General features: G+C 38.3%; 1 pseudogene; it reads right to left on the bottom strand.

Moving 5' to 3' along the window:
- Nucleotides 1–11761: 11761 nt before the first annotated feature.
- LOC148564795 (uncharacterized) lies at nucleotides 11762–14062 on the bottom strand (annotated as a pseudogene).
- Between the last annotated feature and the right edge of the window lie 269 nt (nucleotides 14063–14331).

Below are 14331 nucleotides of genomic sequence, written 5' to 3'. Positions count from 1 at the left end.
TGCTTGAAATTGAGGGACTTGAGCAAAAATCAGATTCAGAGGTTGAAAAAGGACTGCTGATGCTGTTGGATTCTGACCTCCCTGCACTCAAAGTGGATTTTCTGGAGCTACAGAACTCGAAATGGCGCGCTTCCAATTGCGTTGGAAAGTAGACATCCAGGGCTTTCCAGCAATATATAATAGTCTATACTTTGGCCAAGAATTGACGACGTAAACTGGCGTTCAACGCCAGCCTTCTGCCCAAATCTGGCGTCCAGCGCCAGAAAAGGATCCAAAACCAGAGTTGAACACCCAAACTGGCACAGAAACTGGTGTTCAACTCCACAAATGGCCTCTGTACGTGCAACACTCAGGCTCAGCCCAAACACACACCAAGTGGGCCCCGGAAGTGGATTTATTCATCAATTACTTACTCATGTAAACCCTAGTGACTAGTTTATTATAAATAGGACCTTTTACTAGTCTTATTTGACCATCTTGGGACGCCTGGTTCTTAGATCAGAGGGGCTGGCCTCTCGGCCATGCCTGGACCTTTCACTTATGTATTTTTAACGGTAGAGTTTCTACACTCCATAGATTAAGGTGTGGAGCTCTGCTGTTCCTCAAAGATTAATGCAAAGTACTACTGTTTTCTATTCAATTCTTCTTATTTCGCTTCTAAGATATCCATTCGCACCCAAGAACGTGATGAAGGTGATGATTATGTGTGACGCTCATCATCCTTCTCCCCTATGAACGCGTGCCTGACAAACACTTCTGTTCTACATGAATTAAGCTAGAATGAATATCTCTTAGATCTCCTAACCAGAATCTTCGTGGCGTAAGCTAGAATGATGGCGGCATTCAAGAGAATCCGGAAAGTCTAAACCTTGTCCGTGGTATTCCGAGTAGGATTCAATGATTGAATGACTGTGACGAGCTCCTAACTCGCGATTGCAGGGCGTTAGTGACAGACGCAAAAGGATAGTAAATCCTATTCCAGCATGATCGAGAACCGACAGATGAATAGCCGTGCCGTGACAGGGTGCGTGACCATATTATTCACTGAGAGGATAAGATGAAGCCATTGACAAGGGTGATGCCTCCAGACGATTAGCCGTGCCGTGACAGGGCATTGGATCATTTTCCCGAGAGATGACCGAAAGTAGCCATTGACAGTGGTGATGTATCACATAAAGCCAGCCATGGAAAGGAGTAAGACTGATTGGATGAAGATAGCAGGAAAGCAGAGGTTCAGAGGAACGAAAAGCATCTCCATTCGCTTATCTGAAATTCCTACCAATGATTTACATAAGTATTTCTATCCCTATCTTATTATATTAAATTCGAAAACACCATTATCACTTTATATCTGCCTGACTGAGATTTACAAGGTGACCATAGCTTGCTTCATACCAACAATCTCCGTGGGATTCGACCCGTACTCACGTAAGGTATTACTTGGACGACCCAGTGCACTTGCTGGTTAGTTGTATCGAAGTTGTGACAATTATGAATTAAGATCAAAGCACCAAGCTTTGGAGCCATTACCAGGGATTGTTCGAGCCTGGACATCACAATTTCGTGCACCAGGTCCCAATCCTAACCGTTGACAAAAACAAAAGACAACCAAAAAGCAATCTATTTAAATATTAACATATATACAATAGCCAACAATGACACCATTGCAACTCTCCGGCAACGGCGCCAAAATTGACGTTGGCCAATTTGCATAGGTTAGGAATTTGATTATCAAAAATCGAATTGACGTTTTGAGTATAGTCCTAACCCAACAAATTGACCATCAATCAAATGTTATCATAATTCAAACCAAATATATACCAAGAGTATTGAACTCCCGGGTTGTCTTCCTTAGGAGTTAGAATGAAATGTCATGTTATTGGCTATGAGAAAGCATGGGGAATTGGGAAAGCAAGAGAGCAAGAAATATAAATAGCAAGAGAGCAAATGATTATGCAAGAAATTAAAGGAAAGCAATTAAATGATCATGCAAGGAATTAAAAGTCAAAACAAGAAAATGCAAGGAAAGGAAAATTAAAATGCAAGAAACCTCTTGGCAAGTAATTGAGGGCCTAGGTTACCTATCCTAGCCATTGACCACAAACACATGATGATTATGAAGAGTTAATCCTACTTAGTCAACCCTACAGCGAGGATAAGTCAAATAGGCATAGTTAATTTCAATCCCTAAGTCCTATGTCAACACTAATGGGTCACATAGAGTCAAGGGAGACCAAATCAACTAACTACTCTAATATATCAAACAAGAATGGACTTCAAAGACTCAAGGGTCACCAAAGACACCAATTTCAAGCCAAGAGTGGAGAAAAACTAAGTAGAAACTAGAAACTAAGCCAAGCATTTTATCAAACACTTGGTATGCATGAAAATAAAATAACATTAAATTGCATTAAAAATAAATTCTAACTACCAAGTGCAAGAAAATAATAATAACATCTAAAGAAAGCAATAATCAACATGAAAACATAAATTATATTAATTGAAATTAAAATTAACAAAAGTATCCATAAACATAAAAATGACAAAATAAAGGAAATAACAAAAGAGATGAAGAAGATAAAGACAAGAGAGAGAAAGAAACAAAAATGAAACTATATTAAAACAAGAATTAAATGCTGAAATTAAAGAGAAAGTAAACTAAAAACCCTAATTCTACAGAGAAGAGGGAGCTTCTCTCTCTAGAAAACACCCTAAATAATGCTAAACTAACCCTAATTTCTCCCCCCTTTACATGGAGTGAGGCCTTCCTTCAAATAGCACTCAATCAGCTTCAGAAAGTCCAAAATTTGGGCTCTGCAGGCCCACAAATCACTCCCAGCAATTTGCAAAAAATGAGTCACGCGCTGGGACGTGTGTGATAAACCACTATTTTATGATTTATCTTGTGCTCAATTGAGTGGATTTTATCAACTCTTTACCCACTTATTCATACTATTTGCATGAGTTTACATTCTCCTTCCTGATTTTGTGCTATGATTGAAAACATGCTTCTTTGACCTTATATTTGCTAATATTAATCCTCTCTTATTACCATTAGATTCCTTGATATGTGTGTTAAGTGATTTCAGAGATTACAGGGTAGGAATGGCTCAGAGGATAGAAAAGGAAGCATGCAAAAGTGGAAGGAATACAAGAAGTTGGAGAAACTGCTAAGCTGTCCAGCCTGACCTCTTCGCACTCAAATGGCTATAACTTTAGCTACAGAGGTCCAAACGACGCGGTTCTAGTTGCGTTGGAAAGCTAACGTCAGGAGCTTCGATTTGATATATAATTTCTCATAGCTTCTCCGAATTTAGGTGATGCAAAAACGTGAATGACGCGCTCGTGTCGCATCTGCAAACTTCAATCCGCGCGGACGCGTGGACGATGCCTCCGCGTCACTTGCCCGCGACCTGAACGTAACAGAAATTGCAGAGAGCGATTTCTGGGCTGCTTTTGACCCTGTTTTCAGCCGAGAACACACAGATTATAGGCTATAAAGTGGGGGAATGCATCCATTCATAATCAAGCTTTCAAATTCACAATTTTAGGATTAGATGTAGTTTTAGAGAGAGAGGTTCTCTCCTCTCTCTTTTAGGATTTAGATTTAGAATTTTATTCGCTTTCAGGATTATCTCTTTTTATTAGGTTCAACATTCATTTTTAATTACTTGTCCTCTCAATTTAATTTATGAACTCTTCCATGTTACATATGATTTTCTTAATTAATGTTATTTGAGGTATTTCAGTTTATGATTGTTTTATTTATGCTATGAATGCTTTCGATTTATCCAAATTATTTTTATTCCAGTAGATTTATTTTTCTCCTTTTGGTCTTGGTTAAGAAATCAGTAACTCAGGAGTTATCAAACTCAACATGATTGATAATCGTTATCTTTGCTAATTGAATTGAACTTCAATAATCCCAATCTTTCCTTAGGGATTAACTAGGATTTGAGGATCTAACTAATTAGTCACTTGACCTTCTCTTGCTCTAGCAAAGGTTAACTAAGTGAAATTAAGATTCAATTTTCATCATCATTGATAAGGATAACTAGGATAGGACTTCCAATTTCTCATACCTTGCCAAAAGTGTGTTTTACAGTCATTTATTTATTTTACAGTCTTTTACTTATTTTAATTGCAATTTAAATTACTTGCTCCGTACCTTCAAAACCCCAATTTACAATCTTCATAACCAATAATAAGAACATACTTTCCTGCAGTTCCTTGAGAATACGACTCGAGGTTTAAATACTCGGTTATCAATTTATTTAGGGGTTTGTTACTTGTGACAACCAAAACGTTTGTAAGAAAGGTTGATTGCTTGGTTTAGTAACTATACTTGCAACGAGAGTTTACTATAACTTCTAAACCATCAATCTTCAGTTCTTTTAGTATGCTTACGCACACATGCTGATTTTCTTCTTATGAGTACGCACACATGGTTTTGTGGCTCTTGTGCGTACGCACAGGTGGTTGTGCGCACGCACACTCCAATGTATGCTTCTCCTTTGTTTTCTTCATGTTTTCTCCCTTTGTACATGCTTCCTTCTACTTTTTCCTTGCCAAAATTGCCTTTAGGACCTTAAATCACTCAACAAACATGTCATGGCATCGAATGGCATAAAAGTGGGATTAAAATCACTAATTTAAGCACAAAAATGTATGTTTTCACAATTAAGCTCAATTAAGGGAGCAAATACAAAAGTATGCTATTTTAGTGAATAAGTGTGAGTTTATGTGATGAAATCCACTCAAATCAAACCAAAATATATCGTCAAATATGGATTCATCACATCCCCCTAATGGGCGTACAACGACCATTCCTCAAGTTGGATGCCAAGCTCAGCCTTAGATACTCACCTAAGTGGGCCCAGAAGTGAATTTTTGCACCTTTCTGCTTAGTTTATTTCACTTTTGTGATTTTTAATTATTAGGATAGTATATAAAAGCAAAGATCACCCATGTTTAGGATCTTCAACCCCTTAGAACTTATCATACGTTATGTTTCTGTACAGTATGAGTGGCTAAACCTCCTAGGTTAAGGTTAGGAGCTCTACTAATTCCTATTGATTAATACAATTACTTTTCTACTTCAATATATGTTTGATTCTATTCTATGATGCATTGTCGTTCTTCATCTTTATGAATTTGGGGTGGAACGAAAGTATGACCACCTATTCTACATGAGTTCTTTACGAGTTCTGACTCGGATAGTATTGAGCTATAGCATGAGAGTACATCATGGGTACCAACAAGTTACTTGGGCTAATTAGTATATGTGACATGAAATTTCGTTACTCAGGGGTAATTGAGGTTCCTGTGGCTCTAAGCGCTAGAATCATAGAGCATCATTCTTCAATCCGGAAGATCCGACCTTGTCTGTTGCGTTTTTGTTAGGATCATCAGAGTTTGAATTGCGTGAACTTTACCCTCTCCCAGATTGATCTAGCCTGTGCAGGTGTTTGGTTTAGATCAGAGGAGATTAATGACCACGACCCATGGCTTAATCACTTACAGCCTTGCCATTGAAGGAATCACTCATCGTTGGAGTAGTTAGTATGACATCTTAATCCAGAAGAATAAGCATCTCTGAGGCCTTAACTGATTTTTCACTACTCTTTCTACGTTTTGTTGTTATTCCTTGTTTATGCGTGGTGCACAAATCCCCACACTTCGTACAACTGTACCAGCAAGTTGATGCGGGTGTATCATTGCCTGTTTTTAGTTGTTATTTCAGTAGATTTTAGCTTAGTTTTCATACAAATATTGTTGATAAATGAGTAAAATCATGAAAAATCTCTGCATGAAACAAAATCTCAAGCATAGGTGAATTTTAGTTAATATACAGGGTAAATATGACAAAATAGATCATACTGAGTGAAGTTATGATTTTGAGCATTATTAGCACACTTAGTATAGTAAAGATTATCTTGTATATTACTTTGATACACTTATTTTTTTTATGATAGGCAAAGTAGAAGTAGAGAAGCAAAGAAAAGCAAGAAGGGAGAACCAACGTTGGTATATAAATATTGAAGAACCAACGTTGGAGGGAACTTTGGTGAACCAACGTTACCTCCAACGTGCTCGACAAAAATGCATGGAAAAATCGGCAACCACGCACACGCATCACCCACGCGTACGCGTAAGAAGTGAAAATGACAAGCCATGCGTACGCGTTGCCCACGCGTACGCGTGAGGGTGAAAATTTGGCAAGCCACGCGTGCACGTCGCCCACGCGAATGCGTGGGAAGAAATTTAGCGCACCAACGTTGTCTCTAACGCTCATTTCAAACGCTAGCAACAAGGGTCATGCGTATGCGTCGCCCACTCATACGCGTGACCGGGAAAACGTTGGAGTGAACGTTTGCAGGCCAACGTTGAGTCAAACGTTGAAGAGGGTTTGGGAGTAAATTGTTAACACTGGCAACACCACTAAAGGCCCCTGATCATGCATTCACTTTTCAAGCAAGCAGAGCCCATCAACATCACTCAATTCAATGAACAAGAAGCATCTAGATTAGGAATTTTAATTCAATTGTAATTTGCTCTTTCATTTCAGTCTGTAAGACTATATAACGGCCTTAGCTTGATAGAAGAGGATATTCTGGATTGGAGGGGAGTCCAGAATCACGCACACACACATACCCTGACACACACCACTAGGAGTGGGTCTTTGGACCTCTCCCCTCACACACTCTTCTTCCTTTCCTTTTCTTTTCTTCCTTAGTAGTAGTTTAGTTTCAGTTTGTAATTTTCATTTATGAATTTTGAAGTTTCAATTTCAGTTTTAATTTCTTAATATTCATCTTTATTTTTCTACACTTTATTTTTTTTTTCTGTTTGAACAGAGCAATGAACAACTAACCCCTCTGCAATTGGAAAAGAGAGCTCTGTAGTAATTCAATGGATCATTAATAGTTCTTATTCTTCTTCTTCTTTAATTTCTCTTGATTTGCTTGAATGCTTTCGCTCTTCATCTAATTGAACATTTGTCTTGGAAGAGAAATTGTTCATACTTGGATTTTCTCGGAACCTTGAAAGAGGAATGAGGAAATCATGCTAGAAATGCTTTCTCATGTTGGACTAGATTAGGGGTTGGATGGATATAGTGACTTGTAATCCTACCAATGCATTGATCTAGAAAAATATGTGGTATAATCAGTGATCATACTTTATCTCTTCCCATGAGAAATTAAATCAAGACATTGGGCAATTGTTCAAGCTTATAGAGATTGGTGAGCCAAGACATTGGGATCCAATCACTTAAGATTTCCAAGAAGATCAATGAATGGATTGATTGAGGAAGAGATGAGAATGAACTTGATTTGGAGAATGCAATATCTCTTGATCCCAATGCTCATTTTATCTTTTATTTACTTTATGGTCATTTAAACTTTCTGCACTTTACATTCTTGTCATTTTACTTTTCCGCACTTTATTGCTTTCTTTTAATTTCTAGTCATTTACATTTTCTGCTTGATCATCACTCCAATATCAACCGTCTAACTAGGCTAATCAGTCAACCATTGTTTGCTTAATCCGTTAATCCTCGTGGGATCAACCTCACTCTTTGTGAGTTTTATTACTTGATATGACCCGGTATATTTGCCGGTAGTTATTAACGAAAGAATAATTTTTTTCGTTATCAAGTTTTTGGCACCGTTGCCGGGAAACTCTGCAATCATTTTTTTCTGTACTTTCTCTATTCTTCCTGCACTTCCTTTCTTTTTAATTTGAATTGAGCTATGATGAAGTAAATCCCATTTCATTGGGTTAGGGAGCTCTGTTATAATTCAATGGATCAATAATAGTTTTCATTCTTCTTCTTCTTTCTTTTCTCTTGATTTGCTTGAAAGGTTTCGATCTTGATCCAATTGAACAATTGTCTCGGAAGAGAAATTGATCATACTTGGATTTCCTCAGAACCTTGAAAGAGGAATGTTGAAATTGATGACAAGTCATCTTATGCTAGTTTCCCAAGCATTTTTCACTTGTTTCCTTGGGTTTTATACACTTTCTTGCACAATATGTAAGTATTTGGATTGAGATTTCATGTATTCCTAAGACAATTAAACATGGTTGTTTATGTGCTTTTTCATGACGTTTTATGCTAATTTTTGCTTGATGATATACATGATACAAACACCGTGTGATTATAGCCAACTTTGATGAAATTGTTTGCTTGATTTTAGATGAAATGAGGCAAGAAAGAAGTAAGAAAGAAGAGGAAGAAACAGAGCAAAGAGTATTGAAGAAGAGAGGGAGATGCAACGTTGGTGGCAACATTGATCCACCAACATTGAAGGCAACATTTTCAGAGAGAACAAATGGGTGCCTGATGGGATATTTTCATAGAGAAACGAATTTCTCCAAAACACCCAAATCTAACCGGCAAGTGCACCGGGTCGCATCAAGTAATAATAACTCACGGGAGTGAGGTCGATCCCACAGGGATTGAAGGATTGAGCAATTTTAGTTTAATGGTTAATTTAGTCAAGCGAATCAAGAATTGGTTGAGAGATTTGTGATTTGCAGAATTTAAATTGCATAGAAAGTAAAAGAAATGGATGAATTGCATGAAATTAAAGAGAACTGGAATTTAAAGTGCTGAATCTTAAAGAGCAAGAAATTAAATGGCAGAAACTTAGAACGCAAGAAATGTAAATTGCAGAATCTTAAAGTACAAGAAACGTAAATGGCTTGAATTGTAAAGGGAATTGGGAGTTGGATTTGCAGGAATTAAACAAGGAAAAGTAAATTGCAACAAACAGAGAAGTAAAGGATGTCTTGAATCAAACCGGATCTTAAAACAGAAATGTAAATAAGCATGAAAACAGTAAACAGGGAATGGGAAATGGGAAATCCGGATCTCAGGACCCAAGAGACTAGAAAACCAAGTCTAGATCTCAATGCGTTCCTAGATCCAACAAGAACAATTGCAAAGGAAATGTAGATTGCAAAGAAAGTAGATGAAGAAGAAAGTAACCGAAACTGAAATTCAATTAATCAGAAAATTAAACAAGATCCCAAGGTGAGATTGAAATAGAATTTCTTCAACTCTCCACCCAAAATCCAAGACAAGAAAAGTAAAGAGTGCTGGGCAAGAACAAGGAAGAAGAGAGATCAATTCTCCTCCCAAATTCTCTTGAATTAAAACAACAATGCTAAGAAAAATAAAAGTGAGCTCCAAGCAAAACCGAAAAGAAAGCTATTCTGCCAAACTAAAAAGGAAGCTCCCTTAAAACTTAAATTCAAATCTATTTATACACTTTCTTCAAATGGTCTTCAAGCCTTCAATTGGGCCTTTTCTCTTGGTGGAATTGGGTTGAGAGAGGCCTTGGTTGATTGCTCTTGGAGTTTGGAGAAGAAACGAATTGAACCGGGTTGGAATCATGAAAGCTTGAGTAAAAGTTGGAGTAAAAGTTAGGGGTCTAACTTTTGCTCCAACTTTTCAAATCAGCACCCTTGTTTTGCTGATACCAACGTTGGGGCAAAAGTTAGGGGTCTAACTTTTGCTTCAACGTTGGCCTCCCCTTGGTTATTCATGGCGCCAACGTTAGCCAAAAAGTTAGGGGCTAACGTTGGCGCAAACTTTTGCTAGTCCAGGGAGTATTTTTCATGCGCCAACGTTAACCAAAAAGTTAGGGGCTAACGTTGGCGCAAACTTTTTGTGCATCCAGGGAGTGTTTTTCATGCCAAAAGTTAGCCAAAAAGTTAGGGGTCTAACTTTTGCTCCAGCTTTTGCCCAAAAGTTAGCCAAAAAGTTAGGGGTCTAACTTTTGCTCCAGCTTTTACTTCCTGGTTCATAATTAATCCAAAAGTTTGAGCTAAAGTTTGAGGCAAACTTTTGCTCAAACTTTTTGTTCTCTCTTCCTCCTAGCCCTTCCTTCTTCCATCAACCTTTCTCCAAGCTTTCTTCACCTATCATTAATCAACCAAACACATCAAAGCTATGCTCAAAATCATGAGATATTCATTCTTTCATAATATGTGACAATTATAGCACAAAACCTCATGAAATAGCATGAATTCATACATGGTTGATTAAATCAAAGGAAACATGAAAATCTACCCAATTGGCTTGCTTTTGGCTCAAGTAAGTGCATAATTCTATTGAAAAAAAAAGAAAAAGGCTAGTGAAACTAGGCTAAGATGACTTGTCATCACAACACCAAACTTAAAGCTTGCTTGTCCCCAAGCAAGAAATGATTTATTGAGAAGAAAGAATGAAATGGAAGAGGATGTTCATGCTAGTAGAGTGTTATTGGTAGTTCATGGGGTTTTATGTGGATATGCACACACTCACCTCTTATTGATTCTTAAGCTTAGAAAGTCTCCTTCAAGCTTCAAGTAACATACTGTTGTGACCTCTCATTGTTCCTTTATCTTTGGCTATTATCTTGTTCATAAGCTTTGTTTGAGTGTCATGTGTAGCAAGTTCATTTCCTTTTCTTTATACTTGACACATTATTCACTATAGACACTTGGCTCACATTCCTTCTTAGAACATTGATGCCCAGCACCTCTTTGGGCTACTAAATGCCTTGTAGTTAGGGTGCTCTTGATAGTGGACTTTCAGCTGATGATCCCGGGTTAGTTAACCCAAGTCATCAAGTGTTGATGCACTCCAAAGAGCTTAATAATCCAAGCAGATCCTAATACAAAGACACCACAGGCATATATTCTAAGGTTCAAGCTATTGGTGTCCAGCTTTGTTTCTTTTTGTTTTTCTTTTGTTCTGCCACTTTTTGGCTATTTCTTTTTCTCCCCTTGTTTTTCTTTCTTTTTGTTTTTCTTTCTAACCAAGGATTTTTATTCGATTGAGATTCATAGACAGTAGCTACTTTCTACTTAAGAGGAGACATCCTAGTGTTCTTATTCATTAAAGGTGAGCTACTATACAATCACACATATACCACCACTTACTTTTATTTTACTTCTATCTAACAGAGAACTATTTCACTTCACATTCAAACATTTCTTTTATTGAATTGAAAATGCAGGGGACAAAGCATGCTTTTTGTTAAGTGAAAGTAAACATACAAGCACACACATAGACTAGCTTACTTATTCTAAGAGAAACAAACATAATGCAAAGACTATTAAACTAACAGTTACTGTTAAGATGGGCATATTCACACTTCCAATTTAGAGCAATTCAATGCTGATGGAGTTAAGTGACAATACAACCTCTTGGTGGCTTCTTCTTCTTTCTCTCAGCTAATGGTGTGTAGTCCTCCCAAGAGAGTGATTGAATTCCTGCAGTGTTAATGGAAGTTACTTGTTTCTCAAGCCCTTAGATGACTGGTTAGTGTGCAAGACTTTCTTGTAGGCGTTTGAACTTACTTTGGTGTGTGAACACCAAACTTAGTCCCTTGCCATGTTTCTTATGCATTAAAATAACCATATGTGAAAGCCTAAGTCTTTGCTAAAGTTAATAAAACTAAAAACTAGAAACAGACAATGATTAAATGATTTATTAGATTGCTTGGAGCTAGTAATCCCTTTGTGCAGAAGGTGAGAATGTGCTTTTAAATGAGATTTTGGTGGAACACCAAACTTAAAATCCTTGATTCTCCCTTAAATTGTTTTGGTGTGAAACACCAAACTTAGCTCCTTGCAATACATACCAATCATTTAACCTTTTTATTGAAATAGCTATGAAAGGAAAATTACCTCAGGTTGGGTTGCCTCCCAACAAGCGCTTCTTTAATGTCATTAGCTTGACATTGGGGCTTTCCTTTTATGGTGGTTAATGATTGTAGTGCCTCAACTTGTCTCCCCTGACTGTGATTCTCCTCTTTGTTCTCTAGTGCTCAATTTCAGCATGTTCTAATGAGAGTATCTTGCTGACAATGTAGTAATCATCAGTCTGTTGGCTTGATCCTAGTTGTTGATAAATCAATTGCACTTTATCACCTTTGGAAAGCCCCTCTGTTGGAATCTTCCTGTTCTTCCAACCCCTTTTTGTTTTGTTTCTGCGTTTCATCCTTTCTTTCGTTGACCTTTCTTTTCTGGCCGTAGGCTTACCTTGGGGATCTTTCATCCTTTCAGTGGCTAATACTCCAATATTCTCTTGGACTTCTTCATCATTTTGCACAATCTTTTTCCTTGGGATATTGTTGTGAATCGCCTTGTTGCTTTCTTCCTTTAACTGTGATTCTTCCTTGTCAAGTTCCATATAGTTTTTCTTCTCATTACCAAACTGTGCTTCTGGTAACACCTTCAGAGTGACACTCTTATCATGCATTCTAAGAGTTAATTCTCCTTCCTCTATGTCTATAATAGCTCTAGCAGTGGCCAAGAATGGCCTTCCCAGAATAATAGAGTCACCATCATCCCCCTCTGAATCTAGAACCACAAAATCTGCAGGGTATATGAAATTGTCCACCTTGACCAGAAGGTTTTCAATCATACCCCTGGGGTATACTGTTGACTTATCTACTAGCTCTAGAGATATCTGTACTGGTTTAACTTCCTCTATATGCAGCTTTTTTACCAAGGAGGATGGTATTAAGTTGATACTTGCTCCTAGATCGCACATTGCTTTAGTGATGGTTAATTCCCCAATGGTGCAAGGTAGCAAAAAGCTCCCTGGATCTTCAAGCTTAGGGGGAAACCCTTTTTGAATCAAAGCCCTGCATTCCTCAGTGAGCAGTATGGTTTCCTTCTCATCCCAACTTCTTTTCTTGTTGATAAGCTCCTTCAAAAATTTGGCATACAGAGGCATTTGCTCAAGTGCTTCAGCAAAAGGAATATTGATTTCCAGCTTTTTGAAAGTTTCAAGGAACTTGTGAAAATGCTGGTCCCTGGTTTCTTTGTTGATCCTCTGGGGATATGGCAGTGGAGGTGTGGTGCTCTTTCCTATTTGCTGCTGTCCCTGAGTCACTTCTGTTGAACCGTGTGGCTGGTTGTCTTTCTCTTTGAGTTTCTCAATTCTCTTGCTTGGCATCACAACTTGATCCTTGGCTTCATCTGCCTTTGTTTGCTCTTCATCTTCTATTGCACTTTTGCTGCTCTCTGCTTGCTTCTTTATAGTGTCATTATTGCTCATCAATGTTCTCTCACTCCTTAATTGTATCGCCTTGCATTCTTCCTTAGGATTTGGGATTGTGTCACTCGGCAGTGAGCTTGAAGGTCTCTCAACAGAAATCTGTTTGGAGATTTGCCCCATCTGCCTCTCTAGACTCTTCAGGGAGGCTTCATGATTCTTGGTTGTCATTTCCTGGTATTTCAACATTTTGTCTATCACGGCCTCCAAGTTAGTGATTCTTTGGGCTTCAGGTGATACTTGAGGTGGGTTATAAGATGTGGGTGGTGGATGGTAGGCATTTTGGTTGGTGGGTTGGTTATTAGATTGGTACTGGTTGGGGTTGGGGTAGTTGTTTTGAGGTTTTCTGTAGGGGTTTTGGTTAGTCTGCTGCTGGTTGTGGTTTTGGTTGCTTCTTGGGTTGTTTTGGTTTGAGTTCCTCTGCCATGGTTGTTGGTTTTGGGTATGATTATCTCCCCATCTGAGGTTTGGGTGGTTCTTCCAAGATGGATTGTATGTATCACCATACACTTCATTTGGTCATTGATTGTGCATATACTGTACTTGCTCTTGTTGTTGTTCTTCTTGAGTTTCTTCATTCTGTCCCCATGTGGTTGATGGTTGGCTAGTGTTAACTGCTGCAACTTGGAGACTATCAATCCTCTTGGCCATTTGCTCAAATTGTTGTTGAATTTGCTGCTGCATCATCTTGTTTTGAGCCAAGATTGAGTCCACTTCTTCTAGCTCCATTACTCCTCTTCTTTGTGATGGTTGGCGGTTTCTTTGATGAGCAAAGAAATATTGGTTGTTAGCCACCATATCAATGAGATTTTGAGCTTCCTCTGCAGTTTTCATGAGTTGCAAGGAACCTCCAGCTGAATGATCCAAAGCTTCTTGAGATTTCAATGTTAAGCCCTCATAGAAATTCTGCAGCTTATCCCACTCAGTGAATATTTCAGGAGGACATTTCCTGATTAGAGCCTTGTATCTCTCCCATGCCTCATGGATGGGTTCAGTCTCCATTTGTGTGAATGTTTGTACCTCAGTCTTCAACCTTATGATCCTTTGAGGTGGGTAAAATTTGGCAAGAAACTTGGTTACCAAATCATCCCAATTGTTGATGCTGTCTCTTGGAAAGGATTCCAACCATTGAGTGGCCTTGTCTCTGAGAGAAAATGGGAATAGCAATAGCTTGTAGCTGTCAGGAGGCACACCATTAGTTTTAACAGTGTTACAAATCCTCAAGAAGGTGGATAGATGTTGGTTCGGATCTTCAAGTGGTCCTCCACCAA

The sequence above is a fragment of the Arachis ipaensis genome, chromosome B5 (genome assembly GCF_059453495.1).
Source record: "Arachis ipaensis isolate K30076 ecotype BB chromosome B5, ASM5945349v1, whole genome shotgun sequence".
Taxonomy (NCBI): domain Eukaryota; kingdom Viridiplantae; phylum Streptophyta; class Magnoliopsida; order Fabales; family Fabaceae; genus Arachis; species Arachis ipaensis.
Note: the sequence above shows the minus strand (reverse complement) of the source record. Positions and strands in the feature narration are given on the sequence as shown.